Genomic DNA, 19,178 nt, shown 5'->3' with positions numbered 1-19,178 from the left:
ACGCCAAAACGGTAATCTTCTATTACTAATATTTGAAAAAAATTTAAACAACGTATTTACTTGAATTTTGAAAGTAAAGCATCTCTCAATAACGTGCTATTATTCCATTATTTCACAAGTATTAGCAATAAATAACTGCAAGACAAAAACGCAGACGAAGCTCTTCTGTGATCTTCGGATCGCGCCTAACTTGGACGACGGACAACAACTATAGGAGACTGCAGGTTGGTGCACATCTATTAGAACTTCGCATTCTACTAAGGGCGATGGAAGCAAACAGGCACCTCGCGTGTACCGCAATCTTAGTGAAAATGAGATCAGTGACACGTCATCTCTGGTAAAACAGAGGTATGAGGAAGGGAAATAAAGCTTTTGTGGTGTCACCGCCAGACACCACACTTGCTAGGTGGTAGCTTAAATCGGCCGCGGTCCATTAGTACATGTCGGACCCGCGTGTCGCCACTGGCAGTGATCGCAGACCGAGCGCCACCACACGGCAGGTCTCGAGAGACGTACTGGCACTCGCCCCAGTTGTACGACAACGTTGCTAGCGACTACACTGACAAAGCCTTTCTCTCATTTGCCGAGAGACAGTTAGAATAGCCTTCAGCTAAGTCCATGGCTACGACCTAGCAAGGCGCCATTTGTAACATTACATGTATCTAAAGAGTCTCACTTGTATCGCCACAATCTCCAGATGTCTCATCAAGAACGATGTATACAAAGGATGGATTAAAGTTAAGTATTCAAGAAGCTACGTACTTTTCTTTATAACATTCATTACGTATCCTGTTTCAGACCTCACTCCATCCTTCGTGAGTTAGCGCGTGCATCTTGGCCGCCTCTTTCAATTAGTGTGCGTAGTGTTGGCAAGTCTGCCGACACTACATTTTTGGCGACGAGAGTAAAAAGGGTCTTGTTCTTTCTCCTTGCTTACATTTACTTGTCATGGCTTCGCCAGATGTACCGTCCGAATTTTATCGCTTGCAGAATCAGCAGACGCAGGCGTTATTGGATGCCCTTGGACAGCTCGTCCAGGGTCAGCGTGCGATGCACGCCGATGCAGCCGCCGCCGCTTCATCGCTACCGCAGCCACAACATGCTGTTGCACCCCAGTTTCATCCGTTTCAAGCGGACGAAGAAACCTGGACGGAGTGGTCACGACAATTTGGATTCCATCTCGCCGCCTACAGAATTCAAGGTAATGAGCGGCAGCCGTTTTTGCTTTCGTGTGTAGGTGTGTCCACCTACCATGTGATAGTGAAATTGTTTCCCCGACGCGACGTAGCAACTCTATCCTATGAAGAAATTTTGTCAGCGTTAGATGCCTATTTCAAAGAAACAGTCAATGTCGTTGCAAAAAGGTATACGTTCTTTCGTACAAAACGTATGGCCGGTCAGACTAATAGGGAGTGGGTTGCAACTTTGCAAGGACTTACTAGGGATTGTGCTTTTGAATGTGAATGTGGACTCCCTTATTCAGATACAATGGTGTGTGATGCAATTGCACAGAACATGTAAGATGTTCGTATATGGGAACAGATTTTGAAACTAGTAAATCCCTCCCTTCAACAAGTGACAGACATATTGGATAGGCAAGACACACTTGACTTTGCACAGGAATCATTTGAAACTTCGCCAGCCATGTGTTACGTTACCCTGCCCGCCGGGCGCGCTGCACGGAACGCTAAACGGCCCTCGCGCACGTCCGCACAGCTGCGGCCTAGCTCTCAAACACGTGTGCTGCGCAAGCAGGCAAATGCAGTTCTAAAATCATGCCCGCGGTGTGCAACTAGACATTCGCGTGACAATTGCCCGTCACGCCATGCTATTTGCTTTTACTGTCATAAGAAAGGACATGTTCAAAGTGTTTGCCAGAAAAAGCTCAGATCAGACAATCACAACCATTCCAGGCCCTTTGCTTTGCGCCGGAATAGAACCAAGGACAATCAGGCTTGTGGACCTTCGCCCATGGACATTCATGTAGTTAATTCCACCCCGTCCAGTGCCACTATCTCAAACAGTGACTGTGTTCATCCCACACAAAGTGTGCGTCGACGTCGTCGGAAATCCCGTAAAGTCGCAAGTGCTTCTGTCCCTGTATCAGTTCAAATTGCACGTGAAAGTCGCTCTTGTCGTCAGCAGGACAATAAACTTTTTGTCGACTTGGACTTTGAAGGCAAAGTGGTCCCATTCCAGCTCGATACCGGAGCTGCAGTTTCATTGATCAATCACGACACGTAGAAACAACTGGGCAAACCGCCATTGCGTGCCGCAAATGTTCAGCTCACTAGTTATTCAGGACAGCAGATCCCTGTGTTAGGACAGTGCACTCTTCTTGCAACATACAAGGGACAAACAAAACTTGTGTCATTTTACGTTCTTCGTTCTTCTTCTGCAGTGAACTTGTTTGCTTTAGATTTATTTCAGTTGTTTAACTTGTCTATAGTCAATCAGATCCTATCAGTGAACCAGACTGTGCCTTCCGCCAGTGTTTCTCGTCTATCTGCCGAATTTGCAGACATTTTTGCACCGGGCCTTGGTTGCGCTAAGCACTATGAAGCACATTTGGAACTGACAGTAAACGCCCAACCGAAATTTTTCAGAGCGTGCAATGTTCCCCACGCATTGCGTAATGAGGTCGCAAGAGCATTCGATTCTTCCGAACTTGCTTACATGTTCGTTGATGCGCAAACCGATGATGTGGTCGAATCGTTTCCGATTGATTTTCGTCGTGTAGCTACAGCCACAGCTGCTGACCCTGTCCTTGCTACCGTTTTGCGTTTTGTTGCTACGCAATGGCCCTTGTCAAAGTCGCGGATCGAGGATCCGTTGGTTCGCCGATTTTTTGCTCACAAGGAGAGTCTTTTTGTACGACGTGGTGTTTTGTTGTTGCGTTCTGATAATGATCAGTCCCGAGTCGTGGTCCCACGTTCGTTACAGTCCTCTGTCTTACGGCTTCTCCACCAAGGTCATTGGGGTATAGTGCAAACGAAACAACTTGCTCGTCAGCACTGTACTTCGGAATCGATACTGCGGTTACGAATATGTGCTCTTCTTGCATGGCGTGTGCCGAACAACAATCCGCGCCGCCGCGAAAATTCTTTGCATGGCCAAAAGCCACTTCCCCTTGGCAACGCTTGCACATCGATTTTGCTGGTCCGTTCTGGAATGCTCGATGGTTGGTTGTGGTCGATGCTTTCAGTAATTTTCCTTTTGTTGTCCGGATGTCTTCCACGACATCATCTGCCACCATCCAAGCATTATCCGCTATATTTTGCATTGAAGGTCTTCCACAGACTATTGTTTCAGACAATGGCCCACAATTCATGTCCGCAGAATTTCAGTCATTCTGCAAGGCCAATGGTATTCAACATCTGACATCCGTGCCGTTTTCGCCTCAGTCAAACGGTGCCGCTGAACGGTTGGTCCGGACTTTCAAGTCACAGATGTTGAAATTGAAAGAGTCGCATTCTCGGGAGGACGCGTTATTGCTTTTTTTGTCTTCGTATCGCTCTCAGCCCCGAGATGGTCGCTCGCCGGCTGAGTTGCTCCACAGTCGTCCTTATCGAACCTTGATGTCTTTGCTGCATCCGCTGCATCAAGTTCCTGTGCAGCGGCAGACTCCTGCTTTTGCTCCAGGCGACGTTGTATTCTATCGCAACTATCGCGGTCCACGGCGTTGGCTCGCAGGGCACATTCTTCGCTGCCTCGGCCGCGCGATGTATTTGGTTTTGGGGGCCTCTGGTGAGGTGCGTCGGCATCTCAATCAGCTGCGCCTCTGTCGTCGCCCGGGTTCTGCCGCTCCCCGTCTGCTTTCAGCGACGGTGCCGTCCGGTCAGCGCCCTGGGGACCCATCTACTGGCTCGCCTCATCCCAAGGTGTTACCGACGATGCCTTCCATTTTGCCCCATGGCAACGCGCCGCTGCCGCCGCCGCCGCCGCCGCCTGTTCTCCCGCCGGCGCCACCCGCAGTGGACGCTTCGCTGCGGCCGCCCAGCGCCTCCCTGGGTCACGCGCCGCCGATCGCTTCCAGTGACCAGCTGTCCTCCGCCATGGAACTCTTGCCCGCTCCGGACCAGATGTCGTCATCGCGTGTCGGATCCCCCGACGCAATGGAGGTCAACCCTTCGGCCCCTCCTGTCTCATTACGGGCGCATACACCGCATGTTGACGTGCACCCTGGACTAGGTTTCCAGGCGTTTCCTAGCTCCCCTTGGATCAAATGGCCGGGTGCGGGTGGCACAGCCTCGCCTGTTGTTAGGCTCCCCACCTCATCGCATACGTCAACATGGGGTCCTCCCCACGGCGGGCGGAAGCCTTATCACACGACCGTTCGCCGATTTGCGGGGGAGGAATGTGGTGTCACCGCCAGACACCACACTTGCTAGGTGGTAGCTTAAATCGGCCGCGGTCCATTAGTACATGTCGGACCCGCGTGTCGCCACTGGCAGTGATCGCAGACCGAGCGCCACCACACGGCAGGTCTCGAGAGACGTACTGGCACTCGCCCCAGTTGTACGACAACGTTGCTAGCGACTACACTGACAAAGCCTTTCTCTCATTTGCCGAGAGACAGTTAGAATAGCCTTCAGCTAAGTCCATGGCTACGACCTAGCAAGGCGCCATTTGTAACATTACATGTATCTAAAGAGTCTCACTTGTATCGCCACAATCTCCAGATGTCTCATCAAGAACGATGTATACAAAGGATGGATTAAAGTTAAGTATTCAAGAAGCTACGTACTTTTCTTTATAACATTCATTACGTATCCTGTTTCAGACCTCACTCCATCCTTCGTGAGTTAGCGCGTGCATCTTGGCCGCCTCTTTCAATTAGTGTGCGTAGTGTTGGCAAGTCTGCCGACACTACATTTTTGGCGACGAGAGTAAAAAGGGTCTTGTTCTTTCTCCTTGCTTACATTTACTTGTCATGGCTTCGCCAGATGTACCGTCCGAATTTTATCGCTTGCAGAATCAGCAGACGCAGGCGTTATTGGATGCCCTTGGACAGCTCGTCCAGGGTCAGCGTGCGATGCACGCCGATGCGGCCGCCGCCGCTTCATCGCTACCGCAGCCACAACATGCTGTTGCACCCCAGTTTCATCCGTTTCAAGCGGACGAAGAAACCTGGACGGAGTGGTCACGACAATTTGGATTCCATCTCGCCGCCTACAGAATTCAAGGTAATGAGCGGCAGCCGTTTTTGCTTTCGTGTGTAGGTGTGTCCACCTACCATGTGATAGTGAAATTGTTTCCCCGACGCGACGTAGCAACTCTATCCTATGAAGAAATTTTGTCAGCGTTAGATGCCTATTTCAAAGAAACAGTCAATGTCGTTGCAAAAAGGTATACGTTCTTTCGTACAAAACGTATGGCCGGTCAGACTAATAGGGAGTGGGTTGCAACTTTGCAAGGACTTACTAGGGATTGTGCTTTTGAATGTGAATGTGGACTCCCTTATTCAGATACAATGGTGTGTGATGCAATTGCACAGAACATGTAAGATGTTCATATATGGGAACAGATTTTGAAACTAGTAAATCCCTCCCTTCAACAAGTGACAGACATATTGGATAGGCAAGACACACTTGACTTTGCACAGGAATCATTTGAAACTTCGCCAGCCATGTGTTACGTTACCCTGCCCGCCGGGCGCGCTGCACGGAACGCTAAACGGCCCTCGCGCACGTCCGCACAGCTGCGGCCTAGCTCTCAAACACGTGTGCTGCGCAAGCAGGCAAATGCAGTTCTAAAATCATGCCCGCGGTGTGCAACTAGACATTCGCGTGACAATTGCCCGTCACGCCATGCTATTTGCTTTTACTGTCATAAGAAAGGACATGTTCAAAGTGTTTGCCAGAAAAAGCTCAGATCAGACAATCACAACCATTCCAGGCCCTTTGCTTTGCGCCGGAATAGAACCAAGGACAATCAGGCTTGTGGACCTTCGCCCATGGACATTCATGTAGTTAATTCCACCCCGTCCAGTGCCACTATCTCAAACAGTGACTGTGTTCATCCCACACAAAGTGTGCGTCGACGTCGTCGGAAATCCCGTAAAGTCGCAAGTGCTTCTGTCCCTGTATCAGTTCAAATTGCACGTGAAAGTCGCTCTTGTCGTCAGCAGGACAATAAACTTTTTGTCGACTTGGACTTTGAAGGCAAAGTGGTCCCATTCCAGCTCGATACCGGAGCTGCAGTTTCATTGATCAATCACGACACGTAGAAACAACTGGGCAAACCGCCATTGCGTGCCGCAAATGTTCAGCTCACTAGTTATTCAGGACAGCAGATCCCTGTGTTAGGACAGTGCACTCTTCTTGCAACATACAAGGGACAAACAAAACTTGTGTCATTTTACGTTCTTCGTTCTTCTTCTGCAGTGAACTTGTTTGCTTTAGATTTATTTCAGTTGTTTAACTTGTCTATAGTCAATCAGATCCTATCAGTGAACCAGACTGTGCCTTCCGCCAGTGTTTCTCGTCTATCTGCCGAATTTGCAGACATTTTTGCACCGGGCCTTGGTTGCGCTAAGCACTATGAAGCACATTTGGAACTGACAGTAAACGCCCAACCGAAATTTTTCAGAGCGTGCAATGTTCCCCACGCATTGCGTAATGAGGTCGCAAGAGCATTCGATTCTTCCGAACTTGCTTACATGTTCGTTGATGCGGAAACCGATGATGTGGTCGAATCGTTTCCGATTGATTTTCGTCGTGTAGCTACAGCCACAGCTGCTGACCCTGTCCTTGCTACCGTTTTGCGTTTTGTTGCTACGCAATGGCCCTTGTCAAAGTCGCGGATCGAGGATCCGTTGGTTCGCCGATTTTTTGCTCACAAGGAGAGTCTTTTTGTACGACGTGGTGTTTTGTTGTTGCGTTCTGATAATGATCAGTCCCGAGTCGTGGTCCCACGTTCGTTACAGTCCTCTGTCTTACGGCTTCTCCACCAAGGTCATTGGGGTATAGTGCAAACGAAACAACTTGCTCGTCAGCACTGTACTTCGGAATCGATACTGCGGTTACGAATATGTGCTCTTCTTGCATGGCGTGTGCCGAACAACAATCCGCGCCGCCGCGAAAATTCTTTGCATGGCCAAAAGCCACTTCCCCTTGGCAACGCTTGCACATCGATTTTGCTGGTCCGTTCTGGAATGCTCGATGGTTGGTTGTGGTCGATGCTTTCAGTAATTTTCCTTTTGTTGTCCGGATGTCTTCCACGACATCATCTGCCACCATCCAAGCATTATCCGCTATATTTTGCATTGAAGGTCTTCCACAGACTATTGTTTCAGACAATGGCCCACAATTCATGTCCGCAGAATTTCAGTCATTCTGCAAGGCCAATGGTATTCAACATCTGACATCCGTGCCGTTTTCACCTCAGTCAAACGGTGCAGCTGAACGGTTGGTCCGGACTTTCAAGTCACAGATGTTGAAATTGAAAGAGTCGCATTCTCGGGAGGACGCGTTATTGCTTTTTTTGTCTTCGTATCGCTCTCAGCCCCGAGATGGTCGCTCGCCGGCTGAGTTGCTCCACAGTCGTCCTTATCGAACCTTGATGTCTTTGCTGCATCCGCTGCATCAAGTTCCTGTGCAGCGGCAGACTCCTGCTTTTGCTCCAGGCGACGTTGTATTCTATCGCAACTATCGCGGTCCACGGCGTTGGCTCGCAGGGCACATTCTTCGCTGCCTCGGCCGCGCGATGTATTTGGTTTTGGGGGCCTCTGGTGAGGTGCGTCGGCATCTCAATCAGCTGCGCCTCTGTCGTCGCCCGGGTTCTGCCGCTCCCCGTCTGCTTTCAGCGACGGTGCCGTCCGGTCAGCGCCCTGGGGACCCATCTACTGGCTCGCCTCATCCCAAGGTGTTACCGACGATGCCTTCCATTTTGCCCCATGGCAACGCGCCGCTGCCGCCGCCGCCGCCGCCGCCTGTTCTCCCGCCGGCGCCACCCGCAGTGGACGCTTCGCTGCGGCCGCCCAGCGCCTCCCTGGGTCACGCGCCGCCGATCGCTTCCAGTGACCAGCTGTCCTCCGCCATGGAACTCTTGCCCGCTCCGGACCAGATGTCGTCATCGCGTGTCGGATCCCCCGACGCAATGGAGGTCAACCCTTCGGCCCCTCCTGTCTCATTACGGGCGCATACACCGCATGTTGACGTGCACCCTGGACTAGGTTTCCAGGCGTTTCCTAGCTCCCCTTGGATCGAATGGCCGGGTGCGGGTGGCACAGCCTCGCCTGTTGTTAGGCTCCCCACCTCATCGCATACGTCAACATGGGGTCCTCCCCACGGCGGGCGGAAGCCTTATCACACGACCGTTCGCCGATTTGCGGGGGAGGAATGTGGTGTCACCGCCAGACACCACACTTGCTAGGTGGTAGCTTAAATCGGCCGCGGTCCATTAGTACATGTCGGACCCGCGTGTCGCCACTGGCAGTGATCGCAGACCGAGCGCCACCACACGGCAGGTCTCGAGAGACGTACTGGCACTCGCCCCAGTTGTACGACAACGTTGCTAGCGACTACACTGACGAAGCCTTTCTCTCATTTGCTGAGAGACAGTTAGAATAGCCTTCAGCTAAGTCCATGGCTACGACCTAGCAAGGCGCCATTTGTAACATTGCATGTATCTAAAGAGTCTCACTTGTATCGCCACAATCTCCAGATGTCTCATCAAGAACGATGTATACAAAGGATGGATTAAAGTTAAGTATTCAAGAAGCTACGTACTTTTCTTTATAACATTCATTACGTATCCTGTTTCAGACCTCACTCCATCCTTCGTGAGTTAGCGCGTGCATCTTGGCCGCCTCTTTCAATTAGTGTGCGTAGTGTTGGCAAGTCTGCCGACACTACAGCTTTATCATACGCACATCTATATCTCCCTCTCTCTGTCTCTCTGTGATTTTCAGCTTGCCGTAATTCTACACGTGTGCATTTTTGTGAATAAACTGTATGGTTTGCGAGTCAAATAAAGCCGACAACTGCCGCTGAAGAGCTCTGAGTGTGCAATATCACGTTTACCAGCTAGTGTGCCGTGATGTTGGATAACCTGTCTGCGTGCTCGTCAACGTTCGATGCCACGTCCCATGTGCCAACGGCTTAAGGAGTAAAAGACTTACTCAAGTAGAAATGTTTCTATGATGGGTCACCGTCCAACACCGGCCACCACACATATGTCACAGCCAGCTTCATTTGCCACCACAGACGTCGTACGCTAGGGTGACTAGATTGGAAATCAAAACATGAAATGAATCGACGTTTTGTGGAAACTTTTGTTAATACTGTATCTTTATAGCAGGTTTTTGTAAAACTACTTTGTTTGTACTACAACTACGTAGTTCATTACATCATTTTCTTACAATTCGCAATAGAAAGTATCAAAATACCCTCCATTCATAATCGGGTAAATATTTTATTGTTGTATTGTTGTCACATGCGAACACAATATATCAAGTTTACTGAGGCTACTTTCCAATTTCCGAAAAATTGTTATATTTTGCAGAAGAATGAATATCATTTAGGAGTTTGATATTTCCAAACAGAATTTTATAAGAATCAGCACGCGAAGTACCGTGAAATTGAATCTTAGTTATAAGTATGTCCTTAACGGCATCTACAGTAAATCTCTTTTCATGAATTCATAAAGCATTTGTGATCGAGAAAACTTTTTCTGCCGCAGCATTAGTACAAGGCAGAGCTAGCACAAACGCAGTAATGAGCTACAAATCCTTGCAGCAGATATCTTGAGATGTAAGTAAGTTGAAAGTGATAAACTCGTTTTGTTTGGTTTAATCAGAGAGTGTATTTTCAAATTCTTTGGGCGTGACCACAGTTGTTCTTCATTGGGTTATGCTATATGGTATTTAAAGAGAAGCTGTTTTGAAATATGCGGGACAGTTGAAGAAAAGGGAGACAAAATATGACCCGTACTTACAGGGTTATTACAAATGATTGAAGCGATTTCACAGCTCTACAATAACTTTATTATATGAGATATTTTCACAATGCTTTGCGCACACATACAAAAACTCAAAAAGTTTTTTTAGGCATACACAAATGTCCGATATGTGCCCCTTTAGTGATTCGGCAGACATCAAGCCGATAACCAAGTTCCTCCCACACTCGGCGCAGCATGTCTCCATTAATGAGTGCGAAAGCATCGTTGATGCGAGCTCGCAGTTCTGGCACGTTTCTTGGTAAAAGAGCTTTAAACACTGAATCTTTCACATAACCCTACAGAAAGAGATCGCATGGGGTTAAGTTGGGAGAGCATGGAGGCCATGACATGAATTGCTGATCATGATCTCCACCACGACCGATCCATCGGTTATCCAATCTCCTGTTTAAGAAATACCGAACATCATGATGGAAGTGCGGTGGAGCACCATCCTGTTGAAAGATGAAGTCGGCGCTGTCGGTCTCCAGTTGTGGCATGAGCCAATTTTCCAGCATGTCCAGATACACGTGTCCTGTAACGTTTTTTTCGCAGAAGAAAAAGGGGCCGTAAACTTTAAACCGTGAGATTGCACAAAACACGTTAACTTTTGGTGAATTGCGAATTTGCTGCACGAATACGTGAGGATTCTCTACCGCCCAGATTTGCACACTGCGTCTGTTCACTTCACCATTAAGAAAAAATGTTGCTTCATCACTGAAAACAAGTTTCGCACTGAACGCATCCTCTTCCATGAGCTGTTGCAACCGCGCCGAAAATTCAAAGCGTTTGACTTTGTCATCGGGTGTCAGGGCTTGCAGCAATTGTAAACGGTAACGCTTCTGCTTTAGCCTTTTCCGTAAGATTTTCCAAACCGTCGGCTGTGGTACGTTTAGCTCCCTACTTGCTTTATTCGTCGACTTCCGCGGGCTACGCGTGAAACTTGCCCGCAAGCGTTCAACCGTTTCTTCGCTCACTGCAGGCCGACCCGTTGATTTCCCCTTAAAGAGGCATCCAGAAGCTTTAAACTGCGCATACCATCGCCGAATGGAGTTAGCAGTTGGTGGATCTTTGTTGAACTTCGTCCTGAAGTGTCGTTGCACTGTTATGACTGACTGATGTGAGTGCATTTCAACCACGACATACGCTTTCTCGGCTCCTGTCGCCATTTTGTCTCACTGCGCTCTCGAGCGGTCTGGCGGCAGAAACCTGAAGTGCGGCTTCAGCCGAACAAAACTTTATGAGTTTTTCTACGTATCTGTAGTGTGTCGTGACCATATGTCAATGAATGGAGCTACAGTGAATTTATGAAATCGCTTCAATCATTTGTAATAGCCCTGTATTTTGTCGCGACAACGGGAGACTTAAGCTAAATACGTGATGATCCCATAAAACAGGGGACGTCTGGTCATCGTACCGTACACCCCAATCTGTACAAGAGAAAGATCACATCCGATACAACGCACACTTTAAATAATGTTTGACAATACGAAAGGTGACTTCATAGGTGGAACGGTGATTAAGATTTGCACTATTCTTGTCCAGTCAGATAATGGCTGACTGTAATGACCTTTTCATCAGTACGACTTTCAACTCCATTGTTCCGCTAGGAAGGAAGCCATCTACTTACTAAAAATATTGGAGCTTTATCCCACAAAGCAACCTAAAAACACGGCGCACAACTGCTATACAACGGGGCTTCTGAAGACAGGTTTATAGCCCAACTGAAAGTAGTTGGACTGCTCCTCAAGCAGTACGCCAATGGGAGTTGTACTGACATTATCAGTTCCTATTGCGTTGTCGATTCCGCTGTGCAAAGCATTGTGCTTGCCACTTGGAAACTTTTCCTAATATGATGATTTTGCCTATTTCCAGAAAAATCATTAACTCTAGCCCTAATCAAAATTGAAATCATACTAAAACTAAACTAAACTCCTCCCGCACAGGCCATGAAGGCCCAAAGGTATTGACTGGCCGCCGTGTCACCCTCAACCCACAGGCGTCATTGGATGCGGATATGTAGGGGCATGTGGTCAGCACACCGCTCTCCCGGCCGTATGTCAGTTTCCGAGACCGGAGCCGCTACTTCTCAGTCAAGTAGCTCCTCAGTTTACTTCGCAAGGGCTGAGTGCACCCCCCTTGTCAACAGCGCTCGGCAGACCGGATGGTCACCCATCCAAGTGCTAGCCCAGCCCAACAGTGCTTAACTTCGGTGATCCGACGGGAACCGGTGTTACTACTGCGGCAAGGCCGTTGGCTTGAGATCATACTGGGTGATTGTAATTAAAGTCATGGAGGTTCACTGTGGGCTGTAATTATCGCGTGGCAGCGAAACTTGGTACGTGTGCTAATTCGCTAATGCAGAACCACTTTACACTGGAAAAAATTAGTTCCATTTGTGGCCATCAGGTGCAAATCTGGCGCTGTGCACTGTTTGTATGACGGTATGACATCCTCGCTGTCATTTGAAGAGCCATAAAATACGTGAACAGTAAAAGAACCGTGCGCTGTTAGTGAAAGTGTTTTATGTGAACGGCAGCAATTACAGTGCTGCATTGAGAGAGTATTGCCGCCTGAAATGTCTGAGGAGAGACCCGATGTCAATAAAAGGTTTAAAGAAGATGGTAATGAAATTAGAAAGCACGGGTGGCCTTCTTGTGGTACCTGAAAGAGGAAGGTAACCTATCCAAGTGTAAGTTATTGACGAGGTTGCTGCTGCTGTAAGTGATAATGCAGCACGTGCCCCCGGTGGTGCAAGCACTCGTACAGTGTCACGAGAATTGTTCACGCCATGGTCAACGGTATGGAAAATTTGCGGTCTATTTCACACAGGGACCCGTACGAGATCCAGATAGCGTAGCAACTGAAGCCTCATGATCCGCAGAATTTGCCCTTTAGTTTCTGGAACGGAGTAAATCTAGTTATATGTGGCTGGGCAATATTCTGTAGAGTGACGAGGAACGTTTTACACTACAGGGTATATTGAATACACAGAGAATTGCCGAATCTTGGGTACTGTTAAACCACGTATTGTGCATGAAGAGTCATTACACTTGCCGTGTAACTGTGAGGTGTGTATTCAAAAGCACCTTTATTCTTGGTCCATTCTTATTGGGAAAGAACACACCAGAGGGATTGTCAGGTGTACCGTGACGTCTGCACATTATCGAGACCTCCTTGTACAGCATGTGATTCATGTTCAGGAAGAGTGCAACTGTGTGGAACCACTGTTTTCATGCAAGATGGGGCAATACCTCGTGTCGCCCTCCCTGTGAAACATCTGCTTCATGCAATTTTCCAAGAAAGAGCTATATTCAAAGTTTTTCCAGACGCATGGCCTGCAAGATCACATGATCTCAATCCATGTGAGTTTTGGCTCTGGTGATAGCTAAAAGAATGTGTTCACCAGGGACAAGTTCGGTCTCTACCTGATCTGAACACCAGTATATAAGAACACGTTGGTCAGATTCCCCCGGAACTACTGCGAACAACTGTCGGTCACGTCGTTTTATGGATGCAGCATCTCGTTGAGGTCTCCAGTGCTCGTACTGAACACACCATGCAAGTGGCAGTTAATAATAAAATCAGTATTATCCCTTTCTGACTTGTTTGACTTTTTCTGCCCATGTCTCATATGGCAACATTTATACAGGGTGGTCCATTGATAGTGATCGGGCCAAATATCTCACGAAATAAGCGTCAAACGAAAAAACTACAAAGAACGAAACTGGTCTAGCTTGAAGGGGGAAACCAGATGGCGCTATGGTTGGCCCGCTAGATGGCGCTGCCATAGGTCAAACGGATATCAACTGCGTTTTTTTTTAAATAGGAGTCCCCATTTTTATTACATATTCGTGCAATGCGTAAAGAAATATGAATGTTTTAGTTGGACCACTTTTTTCGCTTTGTGATAGATAGCGCTGTAATAGTCACAAACGTATAAGTACGTGGTATCACGTAACATTCCGCCAGTGCGGACGGTATTTGCTTCGTGATACATTACCCGTGTTAAAATGGACCGTTTACCAATTGCGGAAAAGGTCGATATCGTGTTGATGTATGGCTATTGTGATCAAAATGGCCAACGGGCGTGTGCTACGTATGCTGCTCGGTATCCTGGACATCATCCAAGTGTCCGGACCGTTCGCCGGATAGCTACGTTATTTAAGGAAACAGGACGTGTTCAGCCACATGTGAAACGTCAACCACGACCTGCAACAAATGATGATGCCCAAGTAGGTGTATTAGCTGCTGTCGCGGCTAATCCGCAAATCAGTAGCAGACAAATTGCGCGAGAATCGGGAGTCTCAGAAACGTCGGTGTTCAGAACGCTACATCAACATCGATTGCACCCGTACCATATTTCTATGCACCAGGAATTGCATGGCGACGACTTTGAACGTCGTGTACAGTTCTGTCACTGGGCACAAGAGAAATTACGGGACGATGACAGATTTTTTGCAGGCGTTCTATTTAGCGACGAAGCGTCATTCACCAACAGCGGTAAAGTAAACCGGCATAATATGCACTATTGGGCAATGGAAAATCCACGATGGCTGCGACAAGTGGAACATCACCGACCTTGGCGGATTAATGTATGGTGCGGCATTATGGGAGGAAGGATAATTGGCCCCCATTTTATCGATGGCAATCTAAATGGTGCAATGTATGCTGATTTCCTACGTAATGTTCTACCGATGTTACTACAAGATGTTTCACTGCATGACAAAATGGCGATGTACTTCCAACATGATTGATATCCGGCACACAGCTCGCGTGCGGTTGAAGCGGTATTGAATAGCATATTTCATGACAGGTGGATTGGTCGTCGAAGCACCATACCATGACCTGCACGTTCACCGGATCTGACATCCCCGGATTTCCTTCTGTGGGGAAAGTTGAAGGTTATTTGCCATCGTGATCCACCGACAACGCCTGACAACATGCGTCAGCGCATTGTCAATGCATGTGCGAACATTACGGAAGGCGAACTAATCGCTGTTGAGAGGAATGCCGTTACACGTATTGCCAAATACATTGAGGTTGACGGACATCATTTTGAGCATTTATTCCATTAATGTGGTATTTATAGGTAATCACTCTGTAACAGCATCCGTTCTCAGAAATGATAAGTTCACAAAGGTACATGTATCACATTGGAACAACCGAAATAAAATGTTCAAACGTACCTACGTTCTGTATTTTAATTTAAGAAACCTACCTGTTCCAACCGTTCGTCTAAAATTGTGAGCCATACGTTTGTGACTATTACAGCGCCATCCATCACAAAGCGAAAAAAGTGATCCAACTAAAACATTTATATTTCTTTACGTACTACACGAATATGTAACAAAAAATGGGGGTTCCTATTTTAAAAAAACGCAGCTCTAATCCGTTTGACCTTTGGCAGCGCCATCTAGCGGGCCAACCATAGCGCCATCTGGTTTCCCCCTTCAAACCAGACAAGTTTCGTTCCTCGTAGTTTTTTCGTTTGACGCTTATTTCGTGAGATATTTGGCCCGGTCGCGATCAATGGACCACCCTGTATACACCTTGTTTGCATTCACAGCGCCAGATTTGCACCTGGTGGCCAAAATTAGAATTAACTCACATAAACCCATCTTAATTAAAATTAAGAATGGGCTTTTTACGTGAATGAGATTTTATAGAGGCTTATACCGTAAGTGAATTCATATTATTTGCGTGATTTTTGGAGGAGAGAGAGACCTTAAAGTGACTTTCTATAACTGTGAGGAATGAGGCATTGCAGTGGCTGCCTACAGACATACTTGTTGCGACAGCGTCACAACTTCGGACCTTAAACGGCAGATGCCAACTAATTTAAATCACAATACACGTTACTTATAGCACATGTGGAGGCAGATAAACGGTCATGTTGGCCGCCTTACATCGGCAGCTGTCGAAAGTACCTGAAAGATTAGATAATATTAGGTTATATTAACACTTGTCCCATGGATCATGAATACGACACTGTAATGATGTGGAACATGTCAGTTTAACAAAGAGTTACATTGCATGACATAATTCAATCTTTTTTCTTTTTCCTTTTTTAAATAATTTATTGTAAAATTACTAAATTATATCTGTAAATTCATCTATTGGGTAAAAGGAGTTGTCATTCATAAAGTCTTTTAATTTGTTTTCAAATGCTGGTTGGCTATCTGTCAGACCTTTGTGCTATTGTCAAATGAGCAAAGACTTTTGACCTTTTCTGTGCCAAAGTTAGAATAGTGAAAATCAGATTTTTTCCTAGTACAATTGCTTTTGAATTTGGACGTGTTATTAATAATAAATTTTATAATTAAATATGCAGGGTGAGGCATTTAAAACTGTTTGTCGGAAAATTTGGCGAAATACACATGGGATAACGTAATAAACGTTGTTCACTTCGAAGAGCGACATCCGTTAACATAAAGCTCGATCACCCCCCCCCCTCCCCCCTCCTGCACCACCTCAGGGGGCGGGAGTGGTGGTGACTATGAAATCTTAAGTAGGAACCAGTATTTTTTTATTGCAGATTTGGATTATCCATGAAAAAATATGCCATGGGAATTTCTTTTAATTTATGATAGATGGCGCTGTAATCAGCACACATGAATAAGGGATGACAGTTGTTGCAAAACGATAATATCTCACAAAAGCATACATCCGATTACGAAAATAAAAGTACATCCTGTCATGTGACACCGTCTACCCTCGCTCAATGCATTCTTAGACTACATTTAGCGTTACCCAGGAACAACGACGTGGACGTAGTGTTAATGTGTTCCCTTCGGCGTGCTTGATTTTGGTGAGTCCCCTTGCCTCTCACTATCCCGGAGCGCTTGATTACTGTGAGTCCCCTAGTCTCTCACTATCTCTGGGTGATTGATCACTGTGAGTCCCGTTGCCTCTCACAAGTGTTTCAGTGCAGCAACTGTTCGAAATGCTGTTCGTTGTTTCTAATGCACATTGCAACTCAGTGTCTGAATGGCAATTCGACATGTATTAGTGTCTCTGCGCCAATGTTTGCACATTCTTTGCGAATTCGTTGACGCACATCTTCGGGGGTTGTTGGTACATCCGTATAAACTCTCTCTTGTAGCCACCTCCACAGGAAAAAATTGGCAGAAGTCAAATCGGGTGGACGTGCGAGCCACGTTTGAGGACCTCCTCGTCCAGTCATCGACCTGGATAGTTTCGATTCGAAACTTTTCGAGCTAGTCGTGAATAATGCGCTAGGCGTCCATCGTGTTGAAACCATATATCCAGTCTCGTTTGAAGTGGTACGTTATCCACAATGTCGCTGTTCATTTGATCAGTCAGATTACGTTCTGTGAAGTATGGGCCAATTACCTGCGTACCTAAAATACTGCACCTAATGTTGACACTCCATAGGCATTGATGCTCAACTTGCCTTACCCAATGGGGAGTCTTCATGACCAATAACGCATATTATGTCGATTCAGTTGATCACGATTCGTAAAATTTGATTCATCAGAGAAAAGTATCTGTGAAATGAATTTATCATTGACTGCCAGTTGTTTCCGTATATCCAGTTGCAAAAATTCTGGCGATTGTGAAAATCGTCACCACGTAGTTCTTGATGCAGCAGTAAATGAAATGTATGCCATTTGTGTGCATGCAGTATGCGTAGAACACTTCTTAGCGAAATTCCTGAACCTCGCGCAATATGCCGAGAACTAATGTGAGGTTTTGCAGCAACCGCAGCTAAGACATTCACTGTGTTATTTTCGTTTCTCACAGGCCGCGGTCGGACTCTTTCTCTAGGTTCAACACTTCCAGTTTCAATAAACAGTTGGACAAACGTCGTTGCAGACGGAACATTCCTATCGGTTAAGAGAATAGCATACCTTTGACGAGATTCCTCAACATTTCTATGAGCCTCAAAGTAGGCAGCAATGATATCGACCTCTCTACAATCGTTAACATCGTGGAACAATTGCGACGAGCTGTGTACAGTTCGGGTCATTGAAGTAACATGAACAGTCTGACCGCGAACTGAGCTCATGATCACAGTCTGTGCTTCATTCGATTGTGGGAGGTATCACATGACAGCGTATCAAAAAATGGTTCAAATGGCTCTAAGGTCAGCAGTCCCCTGGACTTAAAACTACTTAAACCTAACTAACCTAAGGACATCACACACGTCCATGCCCGAGGCAGGATTCGAACCTGCGACCGTAGCAGCCGCGTGGTTCCAGACTGGAGCGCCTAGAACCGCTCGGCCACCCCGGGCGGCGATAGCTTTATCAAAAGTATAAAAAAGTACTTCGAGTGCCTTAATGGGTTGTGTGTATTTGTTGGGGATAGTACCGTTTTGTAACTATTGTCACCTCATTTCCATGTTTGCCGATTACAGCGCCATCATGAAACGAAAGAGATGTTTCATACCAAAGCTACATATTTTTTAACGGAGAATCCAAATCTGCAATAAAAATTGGGGTTCCTATTTAAGATTTCAGTCACCCCCTCTCCGACCCCCGCGGGTGGTGCAGGGTGGTCGAGCGTTATGTTAACTGATGCCCCTCTTCGAGGTAAACAACGTTCATCACTACTTTTTTTTTAATCCGGTGTGTATTTCGGCAATTATTCCAACATACAGTTTTAAATGCCTCACCCTGTTTATTTTTGGAAGCTACTGTGAATATTCCTAGTTCTTTAAATAAATATCTGCAAGATGATCTTGGGTGGGCTCAAGCTATTATTCTGATTCTTTTGCACAATGCATACTGTTTACCTTAATGATGAATTACTCCAAAACATGATGCCATACGAAAGCAGAGAATGAAAATAGGCGTAATCAGATAATTTACTGATATTTTTGTCGCCACAGTGTGGAATAACCCTAACAGCATAACTAGCTGAACTCAGATGTTTCAGCAGATCATCAATGTTTTTCTTTCAGTTCAGTCTCTCATCAATGCATATACCCAAACATTTTGGCATATTCTACCTTAGCCTCAGACTTCTGTTCAAAGTCTATACTTGTTAACGGTGTTATGCCATTTACTGTGCAGAACAGTATATATTGTGTTTTATCAAAATTTAAAGATAGTCCATTTGAAGAGAACCATTTAATAACTTTCTGAAAGCCATTATTTATAGTCTTCTTCGCAAACTCAGCAAGTCATTAAAATGTTGGTCCACCTCTGGCACTTGTCCAACTGGCGCGTCAGATCGTCAACATCCCGAAATGGTTGGAGGGGCCTGCCTAT

General features: G+C 46.6%; 1 pseudogene; it reads right to left on the bottom strand.

Moving 5' to 3' along the window:
- Nucleotides 1-12,079: 12,079 nt before the first annotated feature.
- LOC126210595 (5S ribosomal RNA) lies at nt 12,080-12,197 on the bottom strand (annotated as a pseudogene).
- Between the last annotated feature and the right edge of the window lie 6,981 nt (nt 12,198-19,178).

This window comes from Schistocerca nitens, chromosome 1 (genome assembly GCF_023898315.1).
Source record: "Schistocerca nitens isolate TAMUIC-IGC-003100 chromosome 1, iqSchNite1.1, whole genome shotgun sequence".
Lineage (NCBI taxonomy): Eukaryota > Metazoa > Arthropoda > Insecta > Orthoptera > Acrididae > Schistocerca > Schistocerca nitens.
Note: the sequence above shows the minus strand (reverse complement) of the source record. Positions and strands in the feature narration are given on the sequence as shown.